The sequence below is a fragment of the Molothrus aeneus genome, chromosome 5 (genome assembly GCF_037042795.1).
Source record: "Molothrus aeneus isolate 106 chromosome 5, BPBGC_Maene_1.0, whole genome shotgun sequence".
Lineage (NCBI taxonomy): Eukaryota > Metazoa > Chordata > Aves > Passeriformes > Icteridae > Molothrus > Molothrus aeneus.
Window position 1 is genome coordinate 45,255,024 of NC_089650.1, and position 23,177 is coordinate 45,278,200.

Below are 23,177 nucleotides of genomic sequence, written 5' to 3' on the forward strand. Positions count from 1 at the left end.
TTTTGACCTTAACAAACAAATAATTGGATGCAAAATTTTCTCCCTGGCATCCCATCCAACAACTCATTAAGACAGGATGCATTGTGAGCCAGATAGCTTTTGCAATGCCCTGTGTGCCCTCACTGGAAGAGGCAGTAGCAATCTCAATATTAAAAAACCTATTCCATAATATGTGCTTTAGTTCACATATGTAAAACACTCAGGATATGTTGTGTAAAATAGCAGTGTGCAAAATAGGTCAGATGAATTGTACTGTATTGCCCATTCCTCTCCATTAGCTATAAATAGATCCTGAGATCCCCTATTCAGATATGACCATCACGCCTTTATGTCTTTAAAATTAAGTCAAGGAAGCTCCACCACAAAGGACGGGGTCACTTACAGCTCCAGAGGACTACAAATCCTTGTATTCCTACTAAGAATATCTATAAAATTAACAGATTTTTTTTTAAATTTTTGTTGTTGCATATGCAACAGGTCTGGTGCACTAGATCTGTAGACTGAGAAAGAGGTCCTTGCACATGTGGGGGTTACTGTGGGTCCCAGGGATGGCTGGCCCCTTGCAGGCCATGGTCATCCTGGATGTTGCGCCACAGAGACACTCAGAGGGAGAAACTTGGTCAGCTTTGATAAGCATGTATTTCAGCAGCAACCAGGAACAAAACTGCTGTGGTTGCTGGTGTCACCAGGACATTACTCCTGCAGCTGGCAGGATAGTTTTTGGCATGTTAACATACTAAACTCCATTGATCCACATTCGATACAGCAGCAACACAAAATTGACTTGCATATGGGAAAAGATGCATAGACCATCTTCACTGCAATAGACTATCCATCCCCTGAAGCTTTTGCTTGTACCTCAGGATCTGAAGGGCCTTGAGTTATGCTCACCTGGAGTCTTTTGAGGATCACTCTCTAATCAGCATGACAGAAAAAGCACATTAGAGCACTTTGGTTCTTTCCCGAAGGATTACTGGAGATACATATGCAAGGTAGTATAAGCAAATACAGTGGGTGGCGGTGTGGAGCAAACAATTCTCCCTGCTGGGAAGATGGGCAAAGCACAGAGTTCAGGGTGTTGGTGCTTCAAACTGACACTGCTGACTCAATAAGGAAAAGTGCCTGGAGCCCTAAATCTAATGCACTCCAGTCGCACTCAGCCAGGTCTAGTAATTCCATGAACAATTGTATGAAACTGAGAAAAACCCAAGATTTCCTGCTCTTGTGGCTCCTTCTAATATTCAGAGGATCACAAAATGTTTAGGGTTCAAAGGAGGCTCTGGATATCATGTAGTCAAACCCCCCTGCTAAAGCAGGTTCACCTAGAACAGGTTGTACAGGATCATATTCAGGTGTGTTTCGAATATCTCCAGAGAAGGAAGCTTCACAACCACTCTGAGCAGTCTTTTACACTCTTCTGTCTCCTTCAAAGCAAAGAAGTTTTTCCTCACATTTAGATGGAACTTCCCGTATTTCAGTTTGTGACTATTGCCATTTGCCCTGTTGCTTGGTACCACCAAAAGGAGACTAGCCCATTCTCTTGACACCCACCTTGCAGATCCTTGTGTGCATTGATGAGATCTGCTCTCTGTGTTCTCTTCTTGATGCTGAAGAGGCCCAACTCCCTCAGCCTGTCCCCATGAGAGAGATGCTCCTGTCCCCTAATCATCTTAGATAATTCATGTTTTTGTTAAAGAGGTAAGTTCTGTTTTCCAGCTTAAATATGTTCTTGACCAATTTATACCTAATTGTTTCAGTCATACCGATTAAATAAAGTTGCCTAGGTACGTAGTAGCATGCAGAGATATGCATTAGTCATTGGTCATCATGTTTAAACTCAATTCTCACCTATTAACTGTGTGAATTCCAATAGGCCTAATTTCGTGCTGATTTATGCTGTAGAGAGTATCCTTAAGTTACCAAGAGGGAGGAATTTTGGCAAAGACATACATCAGCAAGATCATACTCTCTGGATTTGGCTAGCTTTCTAAAACAGCAAGTTGCTATCATATTTTTTGTTGTTGTTTTTCTGAAAGGATTTCATTTGTCCCTACTGGCAGACTTTTAATGGTCAACACCCCTATTAATATTGTCCCACACACCAAGCCAGTGACTATAATTATTTTGATATCATCACCACTTGGGCTAGGTTTATTCTAGTAGTACAAGATATGTGGAGTAGGAACCTCATTGTCTACAGGAATATTTGGAATATGTTTGGTAATAATTTTTTCTCCAAAATGGGATAAAGAATTTGGAGGAAGGATACCAGTATAAGTAGATATGCTCCTCCATAAAGAACATCATTTTGTCTATTCTAATTACTTAGAGAGCAGAATTATATCACTGTTTCCTGCAATTACAAGGAAATGTATGGTATATTAGTTGCTTTTATGAATGTGAAACAAACTGATACTTTACTTTTTTTTATTCATTATCAATTCCATAACTTACTAGCAGGCTTTTGAAGGCCCACATGAAGGTGTTCATCCACACAGGAGGTAGGAGAAACAATAACAGATATGTCTGAGTGATTTCTGCTGGAAGTAAGGTCAGAATTGGGTAGAGATAGCTCATTGACTGTAATTCAGGAATTATCTGGAGATGGCTAATTATATAAAATGCATTGTTTCAATATATGAGACCTTATTTGAAGCCCATTACAATCAATAGAAAGATTTGGCTTTTGTTCAAGCTTTTCAATTGGAGAAAAGTCCGTGATATATGACCCACTGTCATATTATCACAAAGTTATTTAACTGATAATGGCCTTTTCCATTAAGCTATTTCTTTGAAGAAACAATAGCTTGTTTTATTGTGATCCTTTCTCCCTGTATATAATTTTTGTTAACCAAGTGTTAATTTTATACTAAGGTCTGGATGGAAAACTGCTTTCATAAACTGCTATCCCTTATGCATTTGAAAGCCCATTGAGTGGGTGATGCTTTGAGTCTTTGATCAAGGAATTGAGCTCATCTCCTTTAACCAATTAATTAAAAGCCATATCCTCAGCAGTAGCTGCTCACATCATGTTTTTCTGTGGAGCAGAATATTGCCAATAACTCATAACAGAAATATGAGACTGCCTAAGAAAGCACATTTATCACTGGGTGAGAGCTCAGCATCTACCACTAAAACACGAGTATGGTTAACAGATATTAAAGCGAGTAAATGAAAAACCTCATGTTAAAGTTTAGGTCTTCTTTAAGTTACCATTGCAGTCATGTTCACATCTTCATAAAAGGGAAGTATAATTGGAGACCAATTCTCAAATCCTAATAGAGTAAAAAGATGTGGTTTGTTTATCATGAAAGACTGCTATTCCAACCACTAATCTTTCTGTCCTAGGAAGTGTCTTATTCTCTTTTCTGTGTTGGAAAGCTGCCTAACAAATGTATTTTCCAAGACAATGAAGGAAACAGACCTCTATTCTTTCTTATCAATTTAATCTCTTTCATTCAGCTGACAATAATGTCCTCTTGTAGGCTAGGTCTCTTTCCACATGAATTACTAAGTGACAAGTTACTTTTGCTTTTTCCTTTGTTTTTTTTTTTTTTTTCCCCATGCCAGAATCTTAAAATGTAATAAAAAGGATTATTGGTATACACATTGTTTTTAACTGTAAGAATACCTAAAAGAGACAAAGTATTCAGGGCCCTACTACTGTAAAATTTGCAGACACCGTTATGGCAATCATAATTATTCCTGGCATTTTATCATTTGGTACTTTCATACTCCTTTTAATTAAAAAAATTATTCAAAGTAGACTACAGAGAAATCTGGTACCTGTTGGTTTCTCTGTAACAAATTCATGTCTGAACCCTGATTAAGTCAGAAAGAATTTAAGATTTTGTCACTGAGATTAATTAATTACAAATCCTATATTGCCCTCTGCCTCAGTTTCTCCCTTTGTTACATACTCATTGTTTTGTAAAACTGGCTTTTTCAAGCACAATTTTTATGCAGGAAAATGTTGTCAGTTTTAAAATACTGTCCAGATAAATCGTCTTGGTAAGAAAAAAAAAAAAGTTTAACTACTGAAAACAAAATATGGCTAAGCATATTTCATTATACCTATTTAACAACCTTATTCTTTTCATCACTAGGAAATGTGAGAAAGAGAAAATGGAAAATAGCCCTTTACAAGCAAAAAATATCTTTAGTATTAGACATAAAATAACATTATGACATAGAAATAATTTAATGACCTTCATAAAGGAAAACATTCTTCCCCCTCTGCTCACCACCAGTCCCCAAAACAAATCCTGATTATGCAAAACTCAAAATCTCCTTTATGTGGCAATGGAAGTGTTTTTCTTTGATTTTTGAAGTTGATTCAGAAATTACCTGGAGTGAAAAAAGTGTATCTCCCTCTAACCACAGATAGACTCAGAAAGGACAGCAATATTGACACTTTTAGTTAGAAATAATTTCTTGGAGAAAAAAACCCAAAACTTCCGAGCATCCATAGTGCATGCAATATCAGCTTCCTGAATTCATGGTTATGTGTTCATCTGGCATTTTGTCTGCTAGACAATGTGATAACCCTGACGAGGCACAAGTGCCAGGAAGAACACATTGACACTGTCCACACACAAAGCACCACTTTTCCTGCAGAAATGTTTACCTCTGTTACTGTCAGTCCTGTCTAGATGAGGAGGGAGCCCAGGCTGTATCCATCATGGGCAACACCAGGGAGCTAAAGGATGCTCCCTGTCCCTTCCATGCCCTGGGGTAAACTGTCGTTTGAAGAATAGTTTATACTTTGGTGCATATTAGAAGAGCTTTGCCCTACTTATACTGGTTACATGAGGAAGAAGTTTTTATTAAGATGAGAATAAAGAAAAAATGAAATAACATAGCATCATACTGAGTCTTACAGCAAATACACAAGGACAGGGCAAATTATCATCAGTCAGAGTCTGGGTTTTCCATTTCAATGAACTATGTTAGAAAGCATAAAGTGTTCATATTTACGTAAGTTAGTTAGCAGATTGTTGTCAGAAAAGATGAATAAGGCTTTCTAGAGGCTTCCTGAGCCATAATTCTATTTTCTGTTTTGAGGGGGAAAGAAAAAAGTTAAAGAAGAAAGTAGATTAGTAATTTGCTCTTACTTGCCATTTGCTTGCATCAAAACTCTGGGGTATTGCCTGCCTTTTGATTCATCTGTTCCCTTGGCATGGGAATACACTTAGACAAATAGGAAATATAATAAGAATCATGCTTCCTTATGGTATTTCCAATTGGAAATAGCACAAGGAAAAATGCTTTATCATTTTATTCCTAAACAGAAATAATCTAAGAAAGCTTGTTCCTCACAACATTCCCTGACTGATTAAATAGGTGATACATGTCAGGGGAACATTTTTCAATAAGCTTCACTGAGGTGGGAAGTGTTTCAGCTGTCATAGTAGCCCACTGCTCCTCTGGAGGAGTAGGTGGTACACCTGAGAAACAACCTGAATTCACATTTGAGACAAACCATACAAAGTAAAGTAAACCTAATGACCCAAGGTCTCAGGGATCTACTTCAGAAAATTGTCATGGTGCCATCAGAGAGAGTGTATTAGAGACTAGAATTGAAGAGTCAAAGAGGCAGATTTCCTGCAGCTACTGTGTCTATAGCTATAAGTATTGTTGAAAATCAGGGCTGATTCTCTTTTCACACAAGCTTTATTCAGTGTATCTATTGATCTGCTTGGTATAAGAGAAAAGCAACAGTCTTATTTCCCTTCCTTGAGAAAAGGAAATTTCTCAAATATATACATTCACGTTATGTACCAATCTAAACCAGCAAGAAAAATCATAGCATACACATTTATAATTGGATTTAAATTCATGAAATCAGCCCAAGAGCCAGTCTAGTTCGGAAAACAATCTGCTACATCCCATTGACTCTGATAAGGGGTTGTTTTCTTTTACTACTGATATTTGGGAACTGAGTTAGGATACTCATATTGAAAATCCTGAAATATTGATTTGCTTTATTTGTATCCATCTGCCTTTCTCTTGTCTCTGCTTCAACAGAGTCCAGATAAAAAGCAGCTTGCAGTAATTGTTTTGGGAGGTGCTTACACAAGTTCTGCTAGGCAAATCAAGTAAGCCTGTTTTCACCGTTATCCTAATTATAAAGTTTGGGTTGTTCCCACTATCATTTTGAACCGCACCTTTCACTATCTCTCACTTGCTCTGGAACACAGTGAAAATTAGGGAAATGCAGAGGAAGTTGCAGGGTTCTGGGTTTTTTTATTTGCTCTGGTAGAACTCAGGACATCTCCAAACCCACTCTAACTCCCTCCACAGCCACAGGGCAGAAATTAATGGAGTTAGGTTCTACCAGACCTCCACTACAGTTCCCTGGTAATACATCTTTTCCTACATCACATGTTTTCTTGGTATCTTTAGCAAATTAGGATAATTTTGTTTTAGATAAACAAATGCATTATTTAACCTTCTCAGTGCTGTGAATTAAACCTTTCCCAATTTTTTTGTGTATCTTAACTGCTACTGTCCAGCTTCAGAAATATTTGATTGTCCTTTAACTCACAAATTTCTAGAATTCACATGAAAGGTTTTTAGATCCAGTATTTGAAAGAACCACCAAAATAAATAAATGAAAATAAATGTGAAATAAAGGTGGCCCCAAAGCCCTCTATAAAATCATCAAAATGTCATCTTTATGCATTAAAAAGTGTAGGAAGAATGTTTTATAATACAAGTATGTGACAAAAAGCTTTATTTTTCTGCCTTATTGGTTTTAAAAAATTTGTGGTGCTGATTTTGACCTAGAAATACAAAACAATAAGCAGTGGGAATTACCTCCATGACATTAAATGTGCTGTTGTTTGTCAAGTTTTCTGACAAGCAATACATATAATTTTGGAAAAATAAAAACTTTGAAATTGTCTATTTAATTTCTTTCCTTTGTGTGAATGCCCATATGAACTCAAAAAAAATTGTAAGCTTCACTTTTTATGTTCACAAAACTGGTTTCCACCACATCACATTGTCTACTTAAGCAGAGCCAGGGAGGCAAAATGCTGCAGATGCTCTGGGTAGAAACTCCATGGTCAGCAGTGTCTGCTCTGCTATGCCTGATTTGTATCATCAGACAACTCCAGAGGGGCTTTACAGTGTGAGTGGTTGGCTCTGAAAGATTTTATTATGGAATCTTTTTGCTGGATTAAGTTTGCCTTACTGGGTACTGCATCAGATTGTATTTCATCACCACACAGGAGTGAAAAAACAAGAGGCACTTTAAGGTTGCTTTAGAGCAGAAGGTTTTGCAATGCAGAAATAAATGCAACTGGTATCTGCCCTGACCAGCGCTTGTCAGAATGTAAGTTCTCTGGGGGCACACAGCAGTTATATGTTGAGGGCCAACCCTGTTGAACCTTCTGCACCTGGCAAGATGCCCCTTAATCAGAAGTGCCAGAAGCCCCATTCAGGCACAGCACAAAAGAAAGACTGTGTGATTTTTTTTTAATCTTATATTGCTGATAGGGTCTTGCCTTTCAAGCATCTCTGATACACTTTGTTAAGAAAAATTCCAGAAGAACTTCTAGAGAAACAGTTTGCACAGATAAAGCTCAATCTCAAGATCCTGTGTTTGCAAGCTGTGCAAATCAAAAGTTTTCTAAAGAATAGCTCTTTTGTAATATGCACTGCAAGTATCAACCAGGCTCTTTAAACAGTCTCAGCAGCCCCACCAGCAGGATGCCCAACCCTACTGACTGATCTTCCAGAGCAAACAGATGTTTTAAGATACTCAGATTTATTACGCTTTGAAAAGCTTATTAGAAGAAGCAAACTAAATGTTAAATTTTTACAATCCAGTATGTAATCATATACAAGTGCATTAGAACAAACTTCTCCCCTTCCACACCCAATTTCATCACTGGAATGGAAATTACGGTGTTAGCACTTAGGAGAGGGAGCTGCATCTGCATGCAATGAGAGGAAGAGATCACATAATGGTTTGTAAGGCATATCAGATTTATTCTGTGAGGTAGATAAAGGTCTTTAAAAGGTCTTACTCCACTTGTGGAATGAATTTCTTATCATGTATAAATTCTGTGTAAAACATTTCTTTTTCCAGGATGTGGTTTGTTTTCTGAGAGAGGAGAGAGAAGCTAAATATTTCCACTCCTGTATAATAGAAAATCCTCTGATTTCAAAAAGATCACACCCTGAGTGGTTAGTTAATACTGGAAACATAAAAAAGGTACACTGTTCTGAAAGATCATTTCATTCCAGCTTTTCTAACCAGAAATGGAGTGAATAATTTTGCACTATAAGCATAGCCAAAGAACAATGGCAATTTTTAGAGGAGAGTAAGTGTAATTTTGGGAATCAAACTTAAAGCAAATTTTAAAATGTTATAAATTATATTAAAAAAACAGAAACAAGCCTCAGAAGCTGTTTTGAGTTGGTTCATAACTATATTTCCTTTGCTAAAAAAATAAGTATTCTGGATTTCATTTCATATAAGAAGTTTACAGCACACAGCAAAAGTCACACCTAATTTTTTCCAAGAAAAAGTGAAGCAGATAATCTGATAAAACAGCATCAAAAGTCTTCCAATGAGAGCTTAGGACATGAAAGTGATTTCGAGACACCAGTCCAAACAACAATGAACTCATGAAGAGGGCTTCCATCGGCTTCAGCAGGCTTCCAGAAAGGCTCAAAATCATTAATGGAACTGCTGACAGGGGAAGAGATTTAAGCGGCAGCCTTGCTGCTCTATGCCATTGCCTCTCTTCCCAGAGTGAACTGTATCCCCTCTCTCTGGGAAGTTCTCTCCCATGTTTGGCTCCCTCTATACCTGACCACAAGGACGGGCTCTCCAGGGAGCTCCAGAAGCTGTTCTCAAGTGGTCAGAATTTAGGGAGCATCCCCACCATTCCGAGGAAGGTACTCAACAAAACAGAAGTGAATGCTATAAGGCAATTAGTTAATTGTGCTGTCAAATGGAGACTGATTCCTACAGCTTCAGATTGACTATTTTTTGGTAATTAAGACAGCCAAGTTGCACTTTTCACAACCAGTAGCAGACAGATTCTCCTCTTACTTTGGCTAGTGAGAGGAAACAATTATTTTCTTCCTGAATGTTCAAGTCCTTCAAGTATATTTATATCAGCCTACATTCCCCCTTTTTAAGACAAGCTATATCACTATTCCACAATATTAAAATGCCACATTCTATGGCAGGCCATCAGGAAAAATAATTCTGGGATAAAATTTTCAATATTTTTATATTTTATTTGGATTATTTTGTAAATAAGGCCACACAGTTATTATTATCACTGGTTTTTTTTTTGTTTTTTTTACTTATTCACAGTTATGAGGTTCTTTACCAAAATGTTCCGGTTCAGTCTTCTCTCATTGAAGAAACATGGCCACAAGTTTTCAGATCATTACTATATTTAGGAATTCACCTGGGATTGTCATAGACAGATATTAGCAGATGGCAAAGCAATTGAATGATGACGTGGCCTTGGCAACCCAGGACTTTATAAGCTTCCAACTGAACTCTAACAGTGTGATCTATCTAGCATAAAAATTCCAGTCTCTAGGAAATTGCAGTTAGCACAGAGCACAGCAATAGACATTTTCATCAAAGCAGGACACTGCATGTGCCAGCCCTGTCTTCTGATGGCTGTGCTGTTCATCCACTGAGTATTGCATACAGTTAAGATTGCATGCTTCTCTGCCAGGACTAATTTGGGGCTGTACATTAGACATTACCTGTATTTCAGGATCTCAACCATTTTCAAATATTGCTCTCCTCAGGTAAAGGGGCAATAGTATAAAAGCAAGAGTTTTTTTGTTTGGTGCAGAGTGATTTTTTTTGTACTGGTCAAGACCACTTCAAATATTTTCATACCAGCTGCAAAACAGTTTTTCAACTTTCACTAATAGACTTGCAAAGCATAAAGGGGCCTCCTTATCTGTTCTTAAAAATGCAGAAGAAACCTATTATGACAGTTCCTAGCAATGCTGCTTTAGGGGTTACTGGACTGCTCACACAAATCTGAGGAGAACTGAGTGCAATGGCGCTGTCCACAGAGCCAGTTCAAACATTAGAAATGAGGTGGCCACATTAATTCTGCCTGGATTAATCAGCCCTGCCAAGGCATCCATGCATTAGCCCATATGGAGCACTGACATGGCTCCAGCCCCTCTTTCTGGGCATGTCAGGTCTCTAGAGCTGGACTGGATTTCTCTGTTCCACTGCCTCGAGCGATTCCAGCACACTCAGTGGTGCCCCTGCAGCAGTTTAAAAGTTGACTTATCTCTGTGTGACTCCCCCCTTGTTCTTATTTTTACCATATCCATTCAAGGTAAAGACATTATATGCATACATTATGTCAGCAAATTAGAATACCAAATACACAAATGGACCACTTATGCCCAGTAAACTGACACGCCCAGAATACCAGAATGCAGCAAATCCTTAACTCCCACTTTTGATTGGGATGCAAACTTTCCATTTCATGAAAAATTCCAAAGTCCCTCAAAAGTCTTCTGCTGTGGAACAAAGACTGTATCAAGAAAAAGGGCTGTCATAAACAAAAGTACTTTATTTTTCTAGGAAGTAAAAGTGTTAAAAACTGTGTAGCTCATATGAAGATGTTTTGGTTGATGGTTATCTTTTATATATTTGCAGTTACAATGAAGTAGGAATTTATGACATGAAGAAAAGGCAAAACTGTTCACAAAATACTTTAAAACAATTGTGCATAGTTGACATATAATGTACATACTTTTGAAGTATCTGTATGTTTCATTGGAGAAACTCCTACATTAAAATTTTGCAGTTTTCCCTTGGAAAAGGACCATATAAAATAATTCTCATCTTGGTCTAGCACCAAGTTTCCACTGCTCCTTTATCCAAACAACAATATAGTGTTTGCTTATACTGAGTGATCTGACTGGAAGACAGACTGCCCTCCTCTGAAATTTTTAAAAATTCAGTTTGCTATACTGATTAAATTATTACCTTTTCCAGTATTTTTTTTTCTCATTTCTTACTTGGAACTGCAGTTCCAAATTAGAACTGGTGAATCAGGAGATGAAGAAAACTTATGGCTTACTTTATTCTTGAGTTCTTAAGTCTTGCCTTTTACCTTGAGTATGAATTCCTCCAGTGTTCATTTAAAGCTTAAAACTGTTATATTTTTATAATATCTTAGGTTAGATTTATAAGATTGACTAGAATTTTTCATGATTCCTAGAAATCATATCCTCTTTTTCACCCAATTTCGTCTAGCTTTTCCATTTTCTAAATCAGTATGACATTGGTCTGATTTCTGTAGTTATTGCTGGAATCTTGCTCTTGATTTGGCATGATTAGGAAAGGGTGTTTTACCATTATTCTTTTGATCTGATTCAGATTTTTTTGAAACAGAAACCTTCTCTTCCAGTAACCATATAAGTAGGCTATTTTAATAAACCCTTAAACCTCCTCATTCCTGATGTGGCAAATTGGATGGGGAGCAGATGATCCTGAATAAAACTTACCTAACAAAAGGAAAAAAAAAGAATGTGTGAGTTTTTTGTTTGTTTAGTTTTGTGTGAGCTTCGTTTGTTTTGTTGGTTTTTTTTAAATGTAGATCCGTTCTTTGATACATTCCAACAAATGTTTTCTTTCTTTTCCCACTCTCTCAAGGCAGCCCTTGCTGGCCAGCTTGTCTTGATATGCTCTGACCTATCTCACCACATAAGATGTAGTAGAGTCCTAGTGGGACATAGTGATACGATATTCAGAGATTTCTTGTGTCAAATGAGGAGTTGGGTACTTAACTCTGGGATGCATGATATTCTGCACATCTGATTTGGGTGAGGACGCGAGGGAGTGAACAGAAAATGTTAATTAGCTCCCTAATATAAAATAACAAAGAGTTATTCAAGATGGTGTCTTTGTCCAGGATTAAGGAGTTTCTGCATGGCTGGGATTCTCATGCCAGATGCACACAGTGTGATTTGGTAACCGGGTCAGGCCTTCAGTTATAAGTGACAGACATTTTCAATTCTTTAGGAAAATAAACAGTCTTTTGTACAATAGCCTGTTGTTAGAGCAGCCATGTAAGAGGTGGGTAACCTGAGATGAATTCTCCATTTCAAGATAACTAAACCCACATCTCCTATAAAGTCACAGTAAAATCCTCAGAGCAGATTTTTGAACTGAAATGGCCTTAAAGATGGGGACAGTTACCTAGTGCTGTGGTGCTGTGCTCCCTCTGAGAACGGCAGCAATCATGAACCTAGCAGAATTCCTCCAACATAATGACTTTTTTTTGAAAAAAAAGTGGAGTTATCTGCAGCCTCTCAGATCTGATAACAGGTGGGGTGGTTTTGGAGGTCACTATCTTAATTGTCTGAATTTGATTTAATTGTGGGGTGTTTTTGCATATAAGTGCTATTTTGGAGCTCATCTGGTTTCACCAGTAGAAATACATGTTTTACCATTACCATCATTCTCTTGATGCTTCAAAATAATTCTTTATAACAGCCTGGGCTCCTATATAATTTTGGAGCTCCTTAGTTAGAAACATCTGATAGTAGGCCCTAAGTCAGAGGAAAATCACATGGATATTCATCATCTGAATTACCACACTAGATTTTGCTGTCAATAAAGAAACATCTAGTCAGCTTGTTTGTCTGCTTTCTGTATGTGGCATTAAGACAACAAGATCCTACATTGTTTTCCTATTTTGTTGCATATCAAGTGATTCAGGCAGCTACTTCATAGCTACCTCTTGAAATGTTTTGCTTGAATTTATCTGAAATTTAAAGTCCATGTACCATCTGCAGCTATCATTACTAGTCCTGGAAGACTAATTTTTTAAATATAAAAATATTTGGGTCCTTCTCATGAGTTCTACAAAATGTACAGCTCATGGGTATTGGTTTGATAACACAGGATGACCTGCTAAAAAAGGCTGATGGATTTTTCTGAGATAAACAATGTTTGAAATATATCCAATCCTTTAAAAATAGAATGTTATTGAAAAGTTCCTTGAAAAATCTATGGAAGTCTTTGGTATATTATTGTAGTGGCTCAGTACCATTACTGTTAAAAAAATGCACCTAATTTTGAGCCTAATTTTGTCAAGGTTCAATTTCAAGCTATTGGATATTATTACATTTTTGTTAGCTCTGTTGAAGGGCCATCTTATTATGAAATTTCTGTTTCCCATGTAGGTATTTAAGGACTGTGATTAACTTATCTCTTGATAAATTAAGTTGACAGTGTCTCTTGAACCTTGTGCTGGAAGATATATTTTTCAAATTCATTTTCCAGGTTTTTCTCTAATTTTCCAACACATTTCCTTAATTTTAGAAAGCTGAACTGGACAAATATTTAAATAGTTGTGATATGCTACAAAGTGCAACTTCTGCTTCTTAAGTTACAATATATGTAAATGAGGGTCCTATTAACCCTCTAAAGGAAAATATAGCAATGTGAAACATCCAGGATGCAGATAGAATAACACACCAACCTTCATAGTAATTTTTTTCTCTTGGAGAAGTTTCTCATTCTCTAGGTATGGTCTGCATTTTTCTCATGTGTATGAATTAATATTTAGCCATTTCAAAACACATTTTTTTATTTATCTGAAAAATTAGGCAATGTAGTTGGTTCTTTTGTACCACTGACATTATCAAGGCAATGTTTCCAATTTGTTAGGGCTTAATATTATTTATTATTTAAGATTATTTATTTATCTATGCCTTTGCTTGCAACTTTAGAAAGTCTCAGGATATTGTGAAGTCAAGTAACTTATAAAGCTTGCATTTTTTAAAATACTTATGGTTCTTAACCAAATTTATAAGTACGTAAATTCAGTTTGTGAAGGTCTATTTTCCACAGATGTTTGTGGATTAGCATTTACTGTCATTTAATATTTTTTAATCTTTCTGCACTGATTTAATGTCTGCTATTCCATGAGTTGGTACAAAGTGCTCTATCTTGTGGGAATGGGTTGCCTCTTAAAAGGTCATTCAATGTACAGCTAAAGCAACTTTTCTGACTTATAACTTTCTTGCAAACTGTTAATTTGTTTTACCTCTGTTTCACCCACTCACAGGCAGTCCCATGTAAGTGGACGATGGGTAGGAAAAGATTTCCTGCTCTGTCCTTTCAAATCTCTCTGCTTTTCTCTCAGAAGGTCAATTGCAAAAGACCTCCAGTGAAATCCTCAGTCAATCATTTTAGAACAAATGTCATCTTGCTTCTTGTATCCCATATGAAACAAGGAAAGTTAAGGAGACCCTGGAACTAAAAACCTGCTCTCTAGGCTGGCTTTTGAAGCTCACTGTAATATCTCCGACAATGTAGAAAGCTCTGCGAGACCGAAGGAAGATTGCAAATCAGTGTCTTTCCTATGAGCTGCTTCTCCAATTTGGGCTGTACATTTCACTTTTCTGTGTGTTTTGGGTTTGTTCTATAGACATCCAGTGGTAGGCTTGATTGGAAATAAAGTGAAGGGTATATATAGTTCAAATAGTTTCTATTTTATTTCAAATATCTTGGCTTTTTTCCATTCAATGAATAGAACAAGTTCTTTTTCCCATGGGTTTTTAGAACCAAATCTTCCAACCAGAGACTGTATCTGGCACAAACCATCCCTGCACTTTTTATATCCTTATGGTCTGGCGTATCAAGTCACTAGACAGGAGTCTGTTTCACTGAGTGCTTCTCACTTGAATGTGGATCTTATTTTGTCCTATCTCAAGCTATTTTCTGAAGGCATATTTGCTATGGGCTGAGGAATATTAGACTGTGGCATGACATGAAAATAGAGATTGAATGGTATTACAGAACATTACTTCTTGTGTAGGTAATTACAGAGACATGTAGAGATTTAGCTGAAAGACTCCTATTAGTAGCAGTAAAAACCTCATGGCTAAGTGCTTGTGCAAGGATTAGGAAGTTTGCAGATTTTCAAATTTTATTGAAGGGGTGGTAATGCAGTATCATAGAGTAAAACCCTCTTTTTCTACAAAGTAGGAGTAATATAGGCGGCTTTAGAGAAAATCTCTTCCCTTTTGCCAATGGAGAACATTCACGGCATTCTGCAGTGACCTCTCTGAGCCAGGAGAAGCTATTCACCTCCTATCATTCAAGGCCAGCTACAAACAAAGAGAAGATAAACATGAAGAAACTTCTCATGGCAGGTTCCTTCCTCTCTTAGCTTCATCAGTGAAGTGGGCAGCATGAAAATTGGGCAGAATGAACACAAAGGTTCTTCCCCATCTCAGAAGAAAAGGAAGGTGCATTGTAGCCTCAAAGTGAGATCCCACCTACACAGAAAACTCATGGGAGCAAGAGGGGTTCCGAGATGGCATTTCATTGGGCTAAAATAAATTTTTAGAAAAGAATAAGAGCAAATGCTCACCTTCCATGTAAATCTCCACATCCAGCTCAGGCATTGCTTCAGAGACCACAGTTGCAGGCCATAAGGAGGGCCTGGAGGCAGAGTGAGAAAAAAGGGTGGCCATGCTGTCTTTGTGACAAGGTATTTCAGTGAAGGAGAAGCTCAAAATCCTGTGACCTGTGAAAGAAAGATGGGGAAATCTGTATCTCGACAAAAAAAGCTGAAAGATCAGTGGGATTTGTGAAGTGTCATATGTGACACAGGGAGGAATGCAGAAGAATAGCACTCATTTTCAGGTAGCACAGGAGCAGTGAAGGGAGCTGAGAGAAGGGCCATCAGTGTGTGTAGTGAAGAAAGGCTCAAAATGACTAGAGATTTCCCACAGAGAAGATACAGGACTGAGTTTAATTTGGAAATTAGGGAAGTGTGTAGGTGAGGTATTATAGGTAATTTTCTCATCTGTTCTGCAATTACCACTCCTGCAATGCTGTTATTTGGACAAACAGCAATGGCAACTTGTTGCAGCAAAGATGTTCAAAAAGGCACAAATTAAAGGCAAATGGAAATAACAATTTAACAATTCATATTAAAATTGAATCACAAATGAATCTTAAAGATAGATTGTTTTACTTTGTGATTATGCAAAAGATTTGCACTGAAAGCCAGCAAAAATACACCATCATCTATTTCACGAGAAATACATAAAAATTACCTTTGAGCAATAACTGCTTTATTTAGATTCTATTTATTGGGTGTTAAGTTCTTACTGGGGCTTTGTAATTTAATTAAATATGAAATTATTTTAATGTTCCATTCCCAAAATTGAGGAAAGCATTGGGGGAAATTGATTAGAAACTAGAAAAGTAAAAAGCAATGAAGGCTCAAACATAAAAAGAGAAATTAAAGTGTCATATGAAATCTCATTTTGTTTGATATTGATTCCATTCATTCACAAAGGATGATTAAGGTATTACTAATAAAATGAGTATTTTAAAGGCTATAAAATAATGTAACATTGCAAAGTTATAACAGATTTCTAAGTGTTAAAAACTCATTGGTACACTTCAAAAATACTCCATTTTTGTCTTTTGTTTCTCATCACAGAAATGACTGCAGTTTACATGCCAACAGAAACACTGATGGGTGACTCAAGGTTTTAGTCTGTAGCTCTGATAACACTCCACTTTGCTTGCAACAGTAACTGCATCAGTACTCTGCAGTATAGGCAGAAATAGCTTTCTTCATCAAATGCTATATGGTTACACAAGGTTTTAAAATACAAAAACCACTATGAAGTCTGCTATCCATTATAATATGTTACTCTCTGATTGAACTTTTAAATATCTTGAAACTCTTTTATTTTAATATAAATGTTATACATCTAAGAATAATATATTTTATAAAATATTTTTAATTAATTATAAATAATATACTAAATAAAAATAATATAAAGGTAACTTTCTGTTAAAGTCACCTGAATGGAGCAATGAATACAATTGTGCTTCAAAGTGTGTGTATTTTACTTTGAAGCCCAGATTCTGTTAAATTTCCCTTAGTCGGGTTGGGTCAACCCATGGAACCAACCAAAGTAACTAGAATTTGGCCATACATTTGGCTATACATAAAACTAAAAGCATACCAGAAAGAGCTGTGGTTTAAAGTCTGCACAGTTATGCCACATTCTCACCTTTACGAGGCATGACTTGCAGCCATGCAGAATGAAGAATGTGAGATCAGGAATCCATGGAAAAATACTTCTAAACCCATAGACCTGGGCCCAGTTGAGCACAAACATTGACATTTTAATCTGAAACATTTTTCTGAAACAGTCTTCAAGTACAGTGAAAAACATAGTGACAGAAATGTTCTGTGTGATGCCAAATGCTGCTGTTTTCAACAGTAATGGCAATATAAAAAGTGCAGGTGGTCATCTTCTTGCCCCCCACCTTCTTTTTCCATATCTTTCTGTTCTTTCCTTCTCCATTTTATCACTTTTATTTTTTTTTTTTTTATTTAGACAGTGGAAAAGCAGAGAGAAGTTTAAAACAGCAAAATGAATTAAATCTGTGAAAAGCACAGATGTTATGGTGGGCTCAGAACAGTGGGTCTTACTGCACCACTATTTCTCTGAAATTCTCGGACCTATGGCCTTACTACAGAGCCATTGAAATTACCAGGAATTTGCAGAGGAGCTGACAGTGTTTAATCAGTAATAGTATCAATAGTGGTATCTTGCTTTGCCATGGGATTTGCTGCAATCACTTTTCCCCAACTTCTGTCTTCACTGCTCAGATAAGTGCTCCTCTCTCAGTCACTTACTTCTGTGCCAGTAGGTGTGGGACTTGTGTGTGTGCAGGTGTTATATGTTAGACAGATCCTTATTCCAACAATCTATCTTTCCTTTTTTCCCTCTCACCTAGACCCATAGTCATATCAGTAACATAATGCCTCCTTTTGTGCAGTGTGATGTGAAGGAATTTTTAGGGCCTGGAATTACTTCTCAACAAGTCAGGCAAGATATTTTTGAACACTGGTATTTATTTCCCACAGCAGTGAATCATCTTTGTGGTAAGGATAATGCCATATGGTGCCATGAATTATATCTCAAAAAGCATACAAATGTATGTCTTTGGTGGAAGCTCTGTTCATTTTTTAGCATTTCGTCAGAGTGGAACTTTGAATGATGATATCAAAGAAGAAGGAAAATCTGCGTGAACATGATTTCCAGCATTGGCCTAGCTGAGTAAGAAACAAATAGCTGAACAGAAGGAAATGATGTTGATGCTTCAGAATGACTAGGGGCCAGTTATGTGGAAAAACCCCCAAACCCTACAGTATTTCAGCCAGATGGCTGCAAGATGACTTAAGAAAGACAGCACTCAATGGCAACAAGTCCTTGCAGCAAAGAGAGGAAAAACCCAATCGTCCCTTGTCTCTTGCTTCTGAGCATGAGTTCCAAAGAGTCCCCTCCTACCTGGCAGCCTAGATGTGAAGCTTAGTCAGATTTTTATTGCTCCCTGGTTTGCATCTCTTCCAAGGCTTCCAGCCATTTCATAGCCTAAGCAGGCAGGGCAGCTTTTGCAATCTGCTTGGAGGAATGCTGTCATCCATGGGGATCATGTTTCACCTTCCCCAAAGTGGAGGGATGCCCAGAAGGAACCAAGCCAGGCAGAGCTCTAGTTTCAGGAACTCTCCCTTTAGCATAACTAAGGGAGAGCTTCTAATGCCAAGATGCTACTGGGCTTCCTAGGGCTGAGGCACTCTCCCACTTGGCATTCTGTATTTTGGAAACAATGGCAAGAGCCTGTGCCTTTTACCATGTTTCCAGATAAGTGTTCCAGGAAGAAGTTTCTATCTATGTTCCAGTGCATTATTAAAGACATACTTTGAGCTAACACAGCACACACACTGGGTTTTCTCCATCCACCAACAGCAAAAAATCTCAGCTCCTGAGTGTTTCTTATCTCCTGGTTGTTTATAATGCCTAACACTATTTTTTGTTTCTTTAGCTCTTAAACACAGACATTAAAGGCAGGGTGAGCAGGATTGTCTCTCTATTGACATCATCAGGGGATGCAATAGCTTTCACCACAACTGAATTTTATTCAGAATCTATGCAACTATATAAATGTTTGCTTTTTTAACATAGTAGATATACATCAGTCTGAGTCCCTGAGTCCCTCCCTTTCCAGGAGAGGAAAAAGTTAATTCTTATTTGTTTTGCTACTTAGATAGCACAAGTAAGCTCTTCAGTAATGTAGGCTATGTGCTCAAACAGTGGGAGTTACCTTTTGAATTGAAAGAGGCAAAAATTAATTGCATTTTTTGATTGCCTTTCTGTCATTTACAAATTATCCAAGGATGCGGTCAAGTTTGATACACTGCTATGCCTCACTGCAGTTCTGAATTAATGTTTATGGCTAAGTAATACATCCCCAGATAACAGATTTGGAGTATTGACCTTATGGTGCAAACTGTTTCTGCAATACAGGACAAATTAATGCTCATATTGTTTTTGGTGTTTTGGTAGTTTTTGGTTTCATTTTTTTGTTTGTTTGTTCTTTATTAATTTGGAAAAAGCTATATCCCAATTTGTTAACCTTTGAGCAATTTAATAATTAAAAAATAAAGTAATTGGCAAAATATTTTGTCTGCTTCCCAGCAGCCAAATCTTATCCTTTTGGGAACCTTTTATGCAAGCATAAAGTTCCTTCAGATTTCCAAGTCATACAGGAAAGGCTGGCAGGAAAGTAGGAATTCCTCTGCATGAAACATTTGAAATTATCTGAAAACTTTTGGCTCCTCAAGGAAATAAAATAAAATTGTTTCCCATTAAGAAAAAAAAAAAAGAAAAAAAAAAAAGATAGAGAGGGAGAGAGACAGTGCAGCACAGATTAGCCAATGGGGATTAGGGCATCTGTAGATCAGATGGTGCCCTGGTCTGCCTATAGCAAAGCGGTATGATGAAAGGCTCTTTCTGTTCCAGTCCTGAAGTCCTCTCCTGAAACTGAGATTCTGTCCTAGGAAAAGTTTTTACAAACAAATTATTTCTGTGGAAAACTTTGATGTCAATGGCAAAAATTTCCTTGAAAGAAATCTTAGTGTATAGGAGCTGTACAAGAAGCTTAGCATCTTTTTTAGCTTTCCTTAACCCTGGAGAAGCCTAACTGAAAGACCTGGAAGTAAGGTCCTTATTACTCTTCTGTATTCACCTTTTGATACATTTCTATCTTCTTGTTTCTCACATATCCCCTTTTTCCAAATACTTTGTTCATTTGGCATTGAAAACACAAAGTAGGACTCCTACAAAAGCCTTGAACTCCAGGACCGTCCACCACCACGTCATTTATGGCCCCAGATCAGAACTCCAGCTCTATTCAGCAAAATACATACCCAATTTCTACTTTTAAATGCTTTGTCTTATCTGGAGCCTTTGAGTGTGACCCTGAAAACCTTATACATACAAGTAGTCTCTGTTGTCCCTATATAAGTAACATTTAACTGCTTGTGCATATAAAGGTTGCAAGGTGAGTCCCTTTGAATATCATTATCCCAAATATAATAACTGCTTTGCTGAAACTCTCATTGTCTTTCCAAAACCAACCCATATTACTCAATAGAGAATTCTGGAGGGAAAAAAATGCAACATTTTGAGAGCAGGCAGAGGTCATATGAATGCTGCCCAAGATTTTTGATTGAGTAATGCACTTTGGAATAACTTGCTGTGATTCTTTGGCAGAACACTGTTTATTGTTCAAGTGAAATTTTTCACAGTTAATAAGATGGTCAGTTGCAGGTATTGAAAATATTTGCCCTGCCAAATACCACAAGAGTGAAAACCTTCAAGCTGGTTGAATAATGAGACAGAAATCATTCCAACAAGCTGCTTGACAGCTGCTGGAGAAATTTCCAGAATATTATATGGCCCAAAATGAAATTGTTTTATTGAGTAAAAATAAACAAACAGAAAAATATTTCTGAAAAAAAAATTGCCAAGATATTTTGATTGTGTTATTTGCAAGGAATTGTTTGACAGAGCAAAACTACTTGATGGTTGTTTTTTTTTTTTTTTTTAAGAGGATACTATTGTTTATCCAGATATTTCTCTACATTCATAGACTTCTTTCCATTGGCCACATGATACCATCAGTTTTTTAACAGATTCTCCAGTGATGTTCATGGAAAATTCTGCTTAGAAAGCTCTTGTTAATTTCTTCTGCTTTGAAAGTAGAGAGAGTGTATGAATCACAGCAGTGAAGCTGAATTTGGACGATAAAACCCAAAAAATCCACACGAATGTGTGATGATTCAGGAACAAATACTTCTTTCAGGAACTAATATGCTTGGCCTAATATGGATGAACACTTGGTGTTACTGAAAATGCAACTCAGCTTTTGCTGACACTGTTTACAAATGATATTCACATATCCTACCCCCATGTTCTGTAAGGCAGAAAAATGTTTTTCTGACATGGGCACATCTGGACTTTGCCTACTTCCAACAATCTGAAATACATCTTTGCCATAAATTACTAAAGACACAATAACACTTTCACTAAAATCTCGTGTAAAAAATGCACTCAAATTCTGTAATTACTTAAGTACAAAAAATACACAGATGTCCTCATTGTTTTCATGATTTTCAGGGAATGAAAATGGCAATAAATAATTCTCTTCTTATCATGGAACGTGAATAAATATCTCAGAGAACCTAAATCCAAATCTGATTTAAATTTGGAAGGACTTAGCAACAACAGCAGCAGAAGTCTTGTAAAGTAAAATATACCCAGTCAAGAGTGAATAATGCATTACCCCAACAACCAATCCTCCCTTTCCAGTGAAAAGAGCAACTGGACTCTTACACAAAGCCTGAACTCACTGTTTACATCCTGAGGGTAGAAAAAGAGAAGACATTTAGCATACACTAGTTCCATGGATAAAGTATCTATACTTTGTAATTGTGTGTGTGTGTTATTTAATCTGTTTCCCGCCCATTACCCCAGGGAAAAAAAAAAAAAAAGGACAAAAAAGTATAAAGAGGGAAAAACATTAACTACAGTGTGGTTAAAATTCAGATCAGCCGTCTACTCCACAGATCTCTTGTGTTCAGCCTACTTACTCACTGAATGTGGCTAAGATGCTCAGGAGTTTCCAGTATACCCACCCACTCGAGATAAGATAGTAAGTACTGTACTTGGGACTGCTAAATTTGCAACCAGGTTAATTGTGTACAGCATCTGGGAAGCCTCAGCGGATTCCTGCAGAGACGCTGATGTTTATTCGCGATGCTGGGAAATCAAGTCGTTAAAATAGAAAGCAAAACCAGGGATAAACACTGATGGTTCAACCCGAGTGAGTAGCCCCGGTGATAAAAGGCTCAGGAGAGGATGCCAGGGCTCGTGCGAAGTTTTATCGTAAGAGGCTTTGTGGAACGGTAGCTGCTTATTCCTCGGATCACCCTCTGCGAGAGCAGAGCGGCCGAGCCCCGAGAGGAGCTCCCTCGCGGGTGGCGCCTCTGTGCTGCCGGCCCCGGTCCCCCACTGCGGCACACGCCCGCAAACTCGCGGTGCCGGGCAGAATGGCCGAGGTATCCGTGTGCGGGGGCTGTGGCCTGCGGGGGACGGGGCCATGCGGCTCGCAGCGGCTCCGTGCCCGGGGGATACGGGCCGGGGAGCGGCGGCGCTGCCGGGGCGGCACCGGGCCCGGGGGCAGCGGCCGGCGGCGCCTCCCGCAGCTCCGCCCGGCGGGCAAACCCCGCTCCTCGCTTCCCCTGCCAGGGCCGGGAGCGGCGATTGCCCGTCCGGGCTGCTTAAAGCGTGTCACGTTCGAGCCTTGCAGGTGCTCGGAAAACGGCCGCACACAGGGTTAACAGCATCCCCGGTCGGACAGTATGTGTTTAATATGCGAGCGTATTTGATGTTCATTGACAGAGCAACAATAGGAATTATCTTGCTTTATGTACCAGTTACAAGGTTTAATATCATTATATTGCATGCAATATTAGTTTTTATTAGTCGCCATTAACAAGATGTTTTCTACTCGAATTCTCATTTACTTGTTCAATGCAAAAATTTTCTTTGTAAAAGAGAAAAACACATCTTCAAGTGTCAGCTATATTAAATTAAAGAACTGTTTACCCTTCCTAAGGAAAGCATATGTATCTAAATAGGCATCTTTTACCGTTTGCATAGTAGATTGGAAATTAGCATTTTTGTTCATTTTCCCATGTATGCACAGCGCCTGGAAGAGTAATACTCCATGCATATCAGATCAGCCAGCCTACAATTTTTGTGCA

The 23,177-nt window shown here is 37.8% G+C and overlaps 1 long non-coding RNA gene across 1 annotated transcript in view; it reads right to left on the reverse strand.

The window, feature by feature from the left end:
• The window catches only part of LOC136557321 (uncharacterized), a 44,808-nt gene that overhangs the window by 19,308 nt on the left and 2,323 nt on the right, over window positions 1-23,177 (reverse strand). Inside the window, exon 2 of the long non-coding RNA XR_010783755.1 lies at window positions 15,405-15,560. This is a non-coding gene — a long non-coding RNA (uncharacterized lncRNA). The remainder of the gene's footprint in view (window positions 1-15,404; window positions 15,561-23,177) is intronic.